The sequence below is a fragment of the Dipodomys merriami genome, unplaced genomic scaffold, assembly GCF_024711535.1.
Source record: "Dipodomys merriami isolate MVZ:Mamm:240054 unplaced genomic scaffold, mDipMer1.0.p SCAF_770, whole genome shotgun sequence".
NCBI classification, from domain to species: domain Eukaryota; kingdom Metazoa; phylum Chordata; class Mammalia; order Rodentia; family Heteromyidae; genus Dipodomys; species Dipodomys merriami.
Genome location: NW_027206369.1, coordinates 318,724 through 332,523, shown reverse-complemented (window position 1 = coordinate 332,523; position 13,800 = coordinate 318,724). Strand labels below are relative to the sequence as shown.

Genomic DNA, 13,800 nt, shown 5'->3' with positions numbered 1-13,800 from the left:
CTTGAGGAGGAGATGGGGAAAAAACCAGTTGTTTAAGGATACAGGTGGACCTGTTGCAACAATGAGAAGTACAAGTTGTCATGTCCAAAACGAGCTTTACAACGTCGGTGCGGGGGGAGGGGGGGAAAGGGGGGGGAAGGAGAAGGATTGGGATTGGGGGGGAGGGGGGAGGCTGGGAATGTATGTGAAGGGTAAACACAGGAGGAGGCTGCAATGCTTGGTAAGAAATGTACGCATTATCCTGCCCATGCAATTGTAACTCCTCTGTACAGTATGTTCACAAATAAAATAAAATAAAATTTTAAAAAATGTTCTGTGCTCAATTAGGCAGCAAATACACTAAAATTGGAACAATACAGAGAAGATTAGCATGGCTCCTGAGCAAGGTTGACATGCAAATTAGTGAAATGTTCCATATTTTTGCAACAATAGATGCTGGAGAGTATCTGGCCACAGGGAACTCTACTGCATTCTTGGTGGGTGTGTAAACTTGTTCAACCACTTTGGAAAGCAGTATGGAGGCTCTTCAAAAGACTCCATATGAAGCTTTCCTATGATCCAGCAATCCCACTTATGGGCATTTACCCAAATGATCACAAACAAGACCATACTAAAACTACCAGCACAGCTATGTTTACTGCAGCATTATTTACAATAGCTGATATAGAGCCAACCCTGATGCCCCTCAGTAGATGAATGGATCAAGAAAATGTGGGTGCATATACACAACGGAATGCTATGCCTCCATCAGAAAGAATGGTATCACCCAATTTGTTAGGAATTGGAAAGTCTTGGGAAAAAATTTATTAAGTGAAGTAAGCCAAGTCCAAAGAAACATAGGTCCCATGGTTTCTCTTATTTTCAATAACTAATATATGTCTGGGATAAGCAGAATAAGTCAAAAGCTATGTGCATATGAGCAGATAAGATGATATTAAGGGAAATGAACCCTAAGACAGGGACACAAGTATGTTTTTTCTTTCTTGTTATTGTTTCTAACGTACTTATGATGTGCGATGTGATTTTTTTTCTTTCTGTATATGTTCCTCCCCCACGCTATAACCCCTGTTTTCATTGTATTTGAAGTTGGTACACCTACATCCTGTGTATATGTTTCTCTAATTTGGTGAGGGGAAGGGAAATACAAAATGGTTAAATAGGGATACAGGTTAACCCATTGTAACAATGAGATGCACAGGACACTCTGTTGAAAAATGAACTTTACAATTTAGTCAGGGGGAGGGGGAGGGGAGCGTATTTGTGGAGGTGGGAGGGAAGGGATGGTGGGAAGAGGGAACAATGCTTGTTAAGAAATGTACTCATTATTTGCTCCCATAAATGTGACACCTCTGTACAGTTTTTTTATAATAAAAATCGTATGAAAATATTCTTATGTCTTGGTAGTGTAAAAATATCAGGAACAGAATAATGAAGGAATGTTGTAGACTGAGGTGAAGTCCATATAAAAATGTGCAAAACTGATGAGCGGTATATTGTGTTTTACATCATTTAAGTTACATTGAAAAAATAGGGAAGACCTAGAAGAATGAATTCTCTTTTTGATATGCTATCATAGTTCCTTAGCAGGATGAACTCTTTCCTCATTGTTGTAGACGCATCATCAGATGAGAGGAACTGATTTTTTTTGTTGGCTTCCTTACATTTATTTGTCAGTTTATGAACTACTAGTTTATGTCTGAGACAAAAAGAAAAGGTCAGATAAGTTGATGCTAGATGAAATGAACCCCAAGATAAGTAGTCAAACTTTTTTTTTCTTTCTTGCAATTGTATCTAACATATTTATAAGATGATTTCTTTGTTGCTTTGTATGTCCCTCCCCCACGGTATAATCCCTGCTTTCATTGTATTTGATGTTTTTATAATTTGTGGAGGGGAAGGGCAAAAACAAACCGTTTAAATACTGATATAGGTGGACCTATTACAACAATGAGTTGGACAAATCCTTATGTTGAAAAACGAACTTTCCAACTTTGGCAGGGTGGGGGAGGTAGAAGGATGGGAAGGGGAAACAAAGGTGGTAGCAGCAATGCTTGATAAGAAATGTACTAATTGCCTTGCCAATGTAATTTTAACTCCTCTGTACAGTATTTTCACAATAAATTTTTTTTTAAAAGAAACTAAAGGAAATTAGACACACAGGCTTTGGAAAGTGTAAGGTCTGCTCCTAGATGGCAAGCAGACTCCACCCTCCTCGCAGCAAAATTTCTACCCAGTACTTGCGTTATCTAGGCAACTGGCACAAAGGGAAGAGGTCACATCTGCATCTGCTGAGGTCACATCTGAATTTGATGTGGCCACAACTTTCTCCGCCCATAACTTAGATGAGGTCTAGCTCAGACCCAGATGACCTTTCTCTACTCTTTTATAGCTCTTTCTCATCTCTTTCCTTCTCTTCTCTTTCCCAGGTCTCTTCTCTTTCCTCGCTCTCTCTTTCCCACCTTTCCCAGATGCTCTCTTTTCTAGCTCTTTTCTCTCTCTTTCTCAGCTCTTCAAGGTCTCTATCCCAGGCCTTTCCCCACCACGTTGAGGACCAAGATGGCCTGGTGTCAGCCGGAATGATGAATAAACCTACTCCTTACCTGAATACCACGTACATGCTGCTGTTCTTCCTTAGCTAACTCTTTTTAAAATCCTAACAGAAAATGACCATTTAGGATGAATGATATTGGATTTTACAATCAGAAAAATGTTTAAAAAATTATATAGATATAAAATACTCCAAAAGATTTATTCTATGAATCTATCCCTTGGAACAAATGATACGAAGTTGATTAATGTATTTTAGGATAATACATATATTCACATACCTATTTATGTTCACATAAATTTCACTTAAACAACAATTAAATGACTATATTTCTACCATCTACTTGGAGTATACTTAAATCTCTAAAAATGACTATGCTGCTGCTATAAACAGCAATTCCCCAATTGTCCTCCACAGAGGGCATCCACAGCATACTTTGTGATAGGGCCAAAGCCTGAGTCAAGAAACTTCCCAATGGTGCCCAGTGGGTAAACTGTTTTGATTTGGTTTAAAGAAAACTAAAAAGAAACATTATTAATACCTTGCTCTTTCGTGATGTGGAGACCACCTATGAGAAAGAGTTCCTACCTTGCTCTTCAACACAGTTGTAATGAAAAAGGAAGGGACAAGACTGTGAACTTACGATGCACAGACTTGAGTGCCATGCACTGGGAGTCAAGGCGGACCATTAGTCGAGAAACAAGGAGTTGCAAGTCTAACCCACAAGACACGGCAACATCAGGCAGGCCATAGGCAGTGACGGTGAATTTGTAGCCCCATTCATTATTACTGCTGTCAGAATGAAAGAGCACCATCCTTAAACGTCACGTTCTAGAGAGAAACAAAAGTCATGTGGTCAACAAGATGGAAGGAGGCAACAACTCAGCAGTTAAGTATATTCTTTGTGACTCAAAAAAACCTTAAAAGCAGTCTCCATTTCTATAAGTTCAAAATTATTAAGGGAGAAATGTACACAGATGATACCAAAACACAAAACTCACAACTACATTTAGAAAGCAGAATTAGTAGAAAACTGCTGCTCAGCTTTCTAAAACTCAAGTGACTATCTGCTCAGCCAGTGATCACTGGCTCAGTTCTTTGTTCTCAACCAAGACCCTTGATAGGAGAGAGAAGTAAACAGTCTGAAGCAGGCTGCAGCCCAGATATTAAACAGATCTGTCAGCCGGGCTCCTAGCTTTCACCATGGTTTAAGTCTTTCTATTGGATCCACTGGCCCTTCTGAACTCAGAGATTAACAGCTCTTTAATTTATTCTGGACAACACTGGTATTAGCAAATTTCCTATGAAGAGCCAGATAGTTAAATTTTTAATCTCTACTGCAACTGTTCCTTTCTACAAGTAGAGTATCAAAGCAACCGTTAGAAATATAGGTGTGGTTACATTCTAGAAATGTGCCAGAATTAAGGTTTGTACTTAGAGCTTTGAGTCTTTTTCAGCTATTTTGCTCATGGCTGTCATTCTACCATTCAAGCCATGTCTCCACTCTGGCTTTTTGCTGGTTGATATAGGGCTCTCTTAGATTTGTCTACCTAGGCTAGCTTTAAATCTTATTCCTCAAATATCAACCTGCTGAGTAGCTAGGATTTTGAACAATATGAACATGAGCCACCAGAGCCTAGCTAGTCCTTCTCTTTCTACACACCATACCATTATTGCTCTAAAGTTGGAAAAAGGACAAGAATTGCTACAGAAGTACTTATTTACCTTGTTTGGGAAATATGACTTACCTTAGGCCACTTATAAGTACCAACTTTGTGTCAGTGTGTCTTCCCACCTTTAGAGTCTGTAAATTCCAGATAATCATACCTGTGAAGGCATAATCTCTATTATATTCTTCCTCTTGTTTTTGATCCACTATTGCTTGGAAGAAAAAACATGTGAGTCTTAGCACTTTTTGGTTTCACACCTCTCATTAAATTCCACTTCAAAATAGGTTGCCCTTGGGCTAACAAAGACAGATACTTCATGGCAGTTATTTTCATAGTTATCGGCAGATTTCTTGGTCCATATATGTAATACCACAGGCTGTTCCTGCTGCCAGGTCTCAACATCCAGCTAGGCAGACAAATGTGTAAGAGAAAATTCCAGATATTACTACACAACCAACTGTCAAAATAGACTATCAGTGCTGTAGATCACAGGCTTTGACTGCCCTGATGAAATTTTACACATGCTAATCTGATTTTCTTGTCTACGCAGAGATCAATAGACATCTATCACTCAGCAGAAGTGCATTAGGATATACTTTAGGGACTCATGCTTTTATCTTTTAGCAGTGACACAGCTATTTTTTAAAATAAATACTAGTATGAATTCCACTGGAGAAAAACACTGAATTAAAAGTTTAAAGAGCTCACATTTTTACTTAGGACCTTGGCATGTCTAAGACCACTCTTTTTTTCCTCTAAAAAATAAAGTTTTCTTTTTAGCTCAAGATTCCAATCCTAGTTACCCAGGAGACTGAGATCTGAAGATTGCAGTTTGAAGTCAGCTTTGTCAGGAAAGTCTTATCTGTAATTAAAAGCCAGAAATAGGTCAAGTGGTAGAATGCTAGTCTTGAGAAAAAGGAGCTAAGGGATAGTGCCCAGGCCCAGAATTCAAGCCCCAATACTGGCAAAAAAAAAAAAAAAAAAAAAAAAAACGATTAAGATTGGATGCTGTGGCTCAAGTGGTAGAGCACTGGCTTTGAGCTGAAAAGCTCAGGAACAGTGCCCAGGCTCAGTTTAAGCCCCACAACCAACAAAAACATCAGGGTTAGAGGCATGGATTAGTTGGTTGGTAGTGCACTACCCAATGAGCCAAAGCAACAGGTACTAAGTTTGAGTTCCAGTCTTACACCAAAAAACAAAATGAGAAAATAAAAAAGATCTGCTAAATGTATATGCCCTTTCTATTACCATCAGGCAGCTATGAAACTCAAAAAGACTGTGAACAAATGTTATATAATAAAAATTAAGTATGGGAGATAATTCTTTTAAATACTAAACCTTCTTATTTGTCTTTCCATGTACATTTTCTCTTTTAGACTTCATTTTTTTTGTGTGTGTGCCTGTCATGGGGCTTGAACTCAGGGTCTTGGTGGTCTCCCTGAGCTTTTTCATTCAAGACTAGCACTCCACCACTTGAGCCACAGCTCAAGCCTACGCCTCCTCATTAGCCCCCCTCCCCCCCCCCCCAACTGATTATTTGGAAATAAGAATCTCGCAGGCTTTCCTGCCTGCACTGGCTTCAAATTGAGATCCTCAGATCTCAACTCCTGAGTATTAGTATTACAGGTATGAGCTACAAGCAACTGGCTAGACAAATCTTATAGTCTTTATTTACATAGATTTTACTTAACTTAATATAACCTAAAATGATTGGATAAATGATTGGATAAAATGATTGGATATACAGCTTTTTGGCCTCCTTTCTTGTGCTAATGACAAATCAAGATGATATTTACTATCCCTGTTGGCAAAAATACCAATAAAGCTTCTAGAGGCAACTTATTTGTATATATCTGTAGTCCAGTAGGTTTTATATGGTAGAGTCATATCTCTCTGAAGAGAGGAAGCAAAATAGGTTCAGGGCCAACTGAAGTTACCTTGCTCAGTCCTCCTTCAGGGTCATAGTAGAGCTTCTTCAACAGCTCTGTTAAGGTACTGAACTCTCTCAAGAGAGTACATTGTGAAATGTCCAAAGAACAGACGTCTAGGAGAAAGATGACCTAAAGGAAGATGAAGGAAGTACTCAGTATTCACTGCACATGCTGGTATTTCCACCAGCCCCCTCCTGGTTATTGAAAATAGCCACTTCTCCTTACCAGTTCATGAGCTGCCATGGAAAACACTGAATTACACAGTTTTTCTTTTTTTTTGGGGGGGGGGTCTGGTCGTGGGGCCTGAACTCTGGGCCTGGGCTCTGTCCCTCAGCTCTTCAGCTCAAGGCTAGCACTCTACCACTTGAGACACAGCGCCACTTCTGGCTATTTTTTCTTTTTGCTTATGTGGTGCTGAGGAATCGAACCCATGGCCTCATGCATGCAAGGCAAGTGCTCTACCACTGAGCCACCTTCCCAGCCTTACACAGTTTTTCTACTATGTTTTTTCCACTATACTTTGACAAAAGGGATTCCAAAATCACTCTCATGCTTACCAGAAACTGTCACACATCTATCAAAACATAAAGTAGTTAATATTTTATATGGTAAAAACATCATTTACTACATTATTACCAAGGGCAAAGCTAGGGAGGGCTATAGAAGCTGTAGTCCTAGCTACTTGGGAGGACTGCAGTTTAAGGTCATCCTAGACAAGAAGTTTCAGAGAACTCATCTTGAGCAACCTCATTTCAACCAATAAAAATCTGAACATATGATTATATATTTGTAGTTCCAGATATTTGGGAAGTACAAATAGGAAAATTGCCATCCAAGCTGGCCCAGACATAAATGTAATACTCTATTTGAAAAATAAGTTAAGTAAAAAAAGGGGTGTGGCTGACTTATACATGCTTAGCAAACACAAAGCCCTGAATTCAAATACCAGTACTGTGAAGGAGTGAAAGAGAAAGGGAGAGGGGAAGGGAAAAGGAAAAGGGGAAAAGAAAAGGGAGGGGGGAAGGAAAAGGGAAAAATAAGAAAAAAATGACCAAATGAGTCAGCTCTTACCCTTCCCTTTCCTTTAGTTTACAATGTGTCCATGAATCAAGGGTTCTGATCTAAAGCCAAGGCCTAAGTGGCCTCATCCAGAACTCTAAGCATTTTGTCATAATTGCTGAGACCAAATTTGGCAGAAGTGAACAGTCAATTTCTCACCATCTGTTGGATTTCATACAATTTTCTGTCGATTTACAGGAAACAAGTATCAATATTTTCAGTGACTTATAAAAGTCATAGATTTTAAAGGCTCAATACTTTCTTTTCTGGGTGATGATTAACAGAGATGGAAGATTCCCCTGATATGGAATAATATCATTTAAGAGTGCTGTATGATTGCAAAGAGAATGACTAGGCAGTAGAATGACCAAATTCTAAATAAAAACACTAGTGCTAATGGCTCATAACTGTAATCCTAGCTACTCAGCAGGCTAAGATCTGAGGATCAAAGTTTGAAGGCAGCCCAGGCAGGAAAGTCCAAGAGACTCTATCTCTAGCTAACAAGCAAAAAGCCAGAAGTGGAACTGTGTCAAGTGTCAGAGTCCTCATCTTGAGCAAAAAAGCTAAGGGAAAGTGCCTAGGCCCTAAGTTCAAGTACTGGCACCTCCCTCCCCCCACAAAAAAAAAAGAAAAAAGGGCTAGGCACTGGTGGCTAATGCATGTAATCCTAGATACTCAGGAGACTGAGATATGAGGACTGGGGTTCTATGCCAACTTGACTCTCATCTCCAATTAACCAGCAAAAGAGCTGGAAGGGGTGCTGTGGCTCAAGTAGAGCACTAGCCTTAGGTAATAAAGCTCAGCAATCAGGCCCTAGGTTCAAGACCCAGAAATGGCACAAAAAAAGACAAAAATAAGCTGAACAAGGTGGTGACATAGGCTTGTAATTTCAGCACTTGAGAGGCTGAGGCAAGAGAGTCACGAGTTCAGGGCATTCATCAGCTACATAGTGAGATATGGTCTCAACAAAACAAAACCTTCCAAATAACAAAAACAAAAGCAGAAATAACTATAGATCTGAACTGAAATAAGCTATGTACATCCTTGATGCATGAGTTATAATTATCTGTTTTCATGGATTGTGTATTGATACTCACATTTTTCTATAAGGTCCACAGTAAGATCTTTGGCTCCAGATCTTTGCTCTTCAGTTGCAGATAGCACCAGGAGAACAGGCTACCTTGCACAGATCAGAACAGAAAAAAGAGCACAGAGCCAACTTCCCCTGGTGCCTCACTGAGCATCATCAGCTCACACTACAAAGAAACAGATAAACAGGAAATGTCCAAATAAGGTGTTCCCAGAACTTGGGCAGGAAATATCTCTATAGAAGCAGCGGTCACTGGCAAAGCAAAAACAAAAAAAACTATGTGTATGGGGCAAAGTTATGAAAGAGCTTTCAATCCAGAATTGAACCAAGAAAAATGGTGTTAGGAAAACTTCCCTATTGCTCTGCAGTTTTGTGGAACCTATAAATATTCTTTTTGCTCCACAAGACATCTACTGCACCCCAAGACGCCCACCCTATTGTTCATCTCTTTCTTGTAATGAATCTTCTGTCTCTGAGCCCTTCTCCTGAGTCTTCAATCAAATCTCTCGCTAGCAGAGTTGAGGGAGAGTTGAAAAGAAGGTGTGAGTCTGATCAAGGTACATTGCATGAGTTTTATTTTGTTTTGTTTTTGTCAGTCATAGGGCCTGCACTCTGGGCCTGGGCGCTGTTCCTCAGCTCTTCAGCTCAAGGCTAGCTCTCTACTTCTTGTGCCACAATGCCACATCTGGCTTTTTCTGCTTATGTGGTGCTGAGGAATCAAATCAAGGGCCTCATGCATGCAACGGAAGCACTCTACCACTGAGCCACCTTCCCAGCCCCCACATTGTATGAGTATATGGACATGTCAAAATAAATCTACCATGTACCATAAATTGATAATAAAATATGGAAAAAATAAAGATAATCCATCATTGAAGGACAATAGGAAAATCACATTTTCAAGCAATTCATTTGAAAATGAAAATATAAATTCACACATCAAAAATTGTTATGCTATAGTCATGTGACCTCTTTACTAGGTTTAAACAACAATAACAACAACAAAAACAGCATTGCTAGTGATATCACTGATATTGTGTGACTGGATGCAGTGATCTCACTAAATGTTAGCTCTTCATTTTTGGAAAAGTATGTCTAATTTCAGGCTAAAGAGCAGTGTCAAGGTATTTGAAGAACTAGGAGATACATACTGTTTTTAAATGGTAAATATATATCACTAAAAAGAACAGAAGCATTTATTTGTTCTTTTGGTGGCAGTTCTGGAGCATGAGCTAACGACCTGAGTGCTGTCCCTCAGCTTTTTTGCTTGAGGCTACTACTGCTCTATTACTTGAACCACATCTCTACTTCTGGCGTTTCTGGGAAGTGGGGGGAAAAGATGTGGTTAATTGGAGATAAAAAATTATTATATTCTGGGCTGGGAAGGTGGCTTAGTGGTAGAGTGCTTGCCTTGCATGCATGAGGCCCTGGGTTCGATTCCTCAGCACCACATAAGCAAAAAGAAAAAAGCCGGAAGTGGCACTGTGGCTCAAGTGGTAGAGCGCTAGTCTTCAGTTGAAGAGCTGAGGGACAGCACCCAGGCCCAGAGTTCAGGTCCCACGACCAGATCCAAAAAAAAATTATTATATTCTTTCCTGCCCAGACTGGCTTGGATCTCAGCTATCTGATTAGCTGTAATCTAGCACCTGGTGAAAACTTAAATTTTTAAAAAAATTTTTACTGTTGCCAAACCTGGGGCTTGAACTCAGGACCTGGGCACTATTCCACAGCTTCTTTTGCTCATGGCTAGCACTCTACCACTTGAGCCACACCACCATTTCTGGATTTTTCTATATATGTGGTAATGAGGAATCAAATCGCAGGCTTCCTGGATGCTAGGCAAGCACTCTAGCACAAAGCCACATTCCCAGCCCAACCTTTAATTTTTAAAAGCGTAATTTACAAAGGATTGAAATTGGACCACTGTGTGGAATCTCTCTATAAGGAGGATGTTTTTAGAAAACATAATATTTTAAGTTAGGAGAATTGACTAAATGACTACAGAATTTATAATTTGTAAATGAAAGAAGTAGCCAAGTAGCTTGTAATCTTCCTACCATTAAAAATGCTTAAAGATGTCTGTTGAAGATGAACCATACTAATGAGCCCAAACTTTATAAATGTCCATTCAATTTGTGTCTGAATATTTTGTGTGCCTGAAAAAAAAAAATTGTGCCTATATATTGGAAGGGAAGATGGGATTTTCTCACTTTTTTATTTTATTTTAAAAACCTACTTGAAAATAATTCATGATCTTTTTGTAACTCTTTGGACTTTCTCTGAAGGGGCATCTAACCTCCAGAGGGTCTGTCACATAAGAATTATGAAGTTGGAACTGGGAAGGTGGCTCAGTGGTAGAGTGCTTGCCTTGCATGCTTGAGGCCCTCAGTTCGATTCCTCAGCACCACATAAGCAGAAAAATCTGGAAGTAGGGTTGAGACTCAAGTGGTAGAGTGCTAGTCTACAGCTGAAGAGCTGAGGGACAGCACCCAGGCCCAGAGTTCAGGCCCTATGAACGACATACAAAAAAAAAAATAAAGAAGAAGAAGAAGAAGATTTATAAGTAGCCGGGCATCAGTGGCTCAGGCCTATAATCCTAGATACTGAGGAGGCTGAGATCTGAAGATCGCAATTCAAAGCCAGCCTGGGCAGAAAAGTCGTTAGACTCTTATCTCCAATAAATCACCAGAAAACCAGAAGTGTCACTGTGGCTCAAGTGGTAGTGCTCCCCTTGAGCTGAAGATCACAGGGACAGTGCCCAAGCCCAGAGTTCAAGCCCCATGACCAGAAGAAGAAGAAGAAGAAGAAGAAGAAGAAGAAGAAGAAGAAGAAGAAGAAGAAGAAGAAGAAGAAGAAGAAGAAGAAGAAGAAGAAGAAGAAGAAGAAGAAGAAGAAGAAGAAGAAGAAGAAGAAGAAGAAGAAGAAGAAGAAGAAGAAGAAGAAGAAGAAGAAGAAGAAGAAGAAAAGAAGAAGAAGAGAACTATGAAGTGCCAAATGCTGGTGGCTCACACCTATAACCCTACCTACTCAGGAGGCTGAGATCTGAGAATTGTGGTTCAAAGCCAGCCCAGGCAGGAAAGTCTGTGAGACTCTTATCTCCAATAAACCACCAGAAAACCAGAAGTGGCACTGTGGCTCACATGTTAGAGCGCTAGCCTTGAGTTGAAGAGCTGAGGGACAGCGCCCAAGCCCCGAGTTCAAGCCCCACAACCAACAAAACAAAACAAAACAAAAAACTATGAAAAATGATAATATTAGCACTGTCTGTAATTAATTCCTCTAAACTAGAATCAACCCATATGCCTCTCCAAGTTAAGCAGATAATTATGGTATGTCATAAAGAGTCTATTGTGGTACACCAGTGAACACAAATGACAACACATGAATGAAACTCAAAAACATTGTTAAACAAATCAAATATTTCACAGAAGATTGTATGCTATCAAGGTGAAAAAAAAAACAAGCAATAACCAACACATTGTACAGGGATGACTAGAAAGAAAAACAAGGAACCTGTGAACACACACTGAAGAATGATACTACAGAGAGTTGTTTTCACTTATTGTCCCTCCATATCTATTCTTTTGTATGTGAACCACATTTTGAAATGGTCCCTTCATGCTGTGGCTTTGCTTTTCCTTCAGTCCCATTCTACTGTCTCTATTGGATCACTCCCCAGTTACCACTTGGAGAGCAAAGCCCCTCCACTGAAACTCAGGCTCTGCAAACTCTGGCCCTCTTTAAGTTCTTTCCCTTTCTCTGCCAGAATTTCTTCCTGATACTCCTTCCTACTGTCCTGGTTACCTTCCTTGTAGATTTGCTCAAGATGCCCATGACTGATGTGAGGCAGTCCCCAATCATGACTTCCTGTTCGTTACTGGTTACAAGTCTTTAGCCACAATTTCTTTCTTTCTTTCTTTCTTTTTGGGTCTGGTTGTGGGGCTTGAACTCTGGGCCTGGGCGCTATCCCTCAGCTCTGTAGCTCAATTTAGCCACAATTTTTATCTTGAGAGCGCAACTAGGTCTTACCACCTTAAGGTCACTAAAACCATGAATACCTCGTGTTCAGAATCTACCCATTATCATCCCCTTTTTAGTAACCTGTTCCTTCCCATTTATCACAGGCCCACTGTAGGTGTACCTCCCTCCATTTGAAATGTCTCTAACTTCCTCTTTGCTTGTTTAAGCCTATTCAAAGTCCTTCCCTGAGCTCAGCAATTCTTTTCCAAAATGCTTTTCCCTAGTTGCCTTCCCTCTCCCTAGACCAGTGCTCATCCTTTGACAGCCTGAATTATGCACAAAACTATGTAATCACACATTTGTTTGGGTTCCTCTATCATTGTATCCTCTGTACCTAACTTGGGGCCTCACACACAGCAGGCATTGGTAAGCATTGTTGAACTAACAAACATGAGAAAAAAGCTCAGACTAGGTGTAATTTAGACCATTTTTATTTTTTTTTCTCCTAATGTAACTCTGTCTATCTCCCTCCCTATAACCATAAATGCTTGCTTTTACAAGAAGATAATTCAGTGGCTGCAATAATCTCTGGCCTAGAAAGTTTAATTGTATATGCAATTTCCTCTGTATCACAGATGAGAGAAAGGGAAGAAAGGTCAACTACTTGATGTCCCAGTGGTAAGGGATTATGGGAAACTCTCTTGGACAGTCAGTGAGATTTCAGAGTTGAATGGCCCAGTTGAAGAGCCAGGTTTCAGTGTTGTTCCAGCATGGTGAGCTCCTGTTTCTTTCAACTTGTGAGAACCCTGAAGTTTTCACCCAGTGGCTTTGACTGAGAATGGTAAGAGCTTGAAGAAGTTTTTAGAGGTTGAAGAATATGCAGGATTTAGATGTGCTACAAGAGAAAGAGAAATTATAGAAAATGGCAGAAATAAAAATGGAGATCAGAATGATCCGTGGTGAACTGGAAAGACAGCACATATCAATGATCTTGTAGTGAGAATTTTAAGGAGGACACAGAGATGGGCAGAATAGTCTAGACATATGAGAGAAAACTGATGTGATGGCAAAAACAATACTACAAAAGTTAAGACTGTAGCCAGGTATGTTAGATCATGCTATAATCGCAGCTGTAGTTCAAGGAACACTCAGAAAAAAGTTCACTACATCTTACCTTAAACGATAGCTTGGGGTGTACCTCTTGCCACTATAGTTACTTGGGAGACCAGGACCAGGAGGATCTCAGTCCAGACCATGCAAAAACTGAGACACTATCCTCAAAATGACAGGAGTAAAAAGGGCTAGGAGGCACAGCTCAGGTGGTAGAGCACTTGCTTAGCAGGAATGAGGCTGTGATTTCAAACCCAGTACCATCAATCCCACCCACCCTCCAAAAAAACCCTACAGTAACTGTCTTATCAAATACTCTTAAAGAAGCATGAGGTAAAAAATGGAGAAGAAAACAGGATGTATCTCTCAAGCAGCCACAGAAAGGAGGGTATTCATGACAGCTAGGACTTCACCAATGTTCATGCCAACAAG

General features: G+C 40.0%; 1 long non-coding RNA gene and 1 other non-coding gene across 2 annotated transcripts in view; both read left to right on the top strand.

Annotated features, from left to right (window-relative positions):
• The window catches only part of LOC138818515 (uncharacterized), a 91,238-nt gene that overhangs the window by 61,997 nt on the left and 15,441 nt on the right, over nucleotides 1-13,800 (top strand). The window lies entirely within an intron of this gene.
• On the top strand, nucleotides 316-422 carry LOC138818517 (U6 spliceosomal RNA). The gene has a single exon (XR_011369163.1). It is a non-coding gene; the product is annotated as a U6 spliceosomal RNA (small nuclear RNA).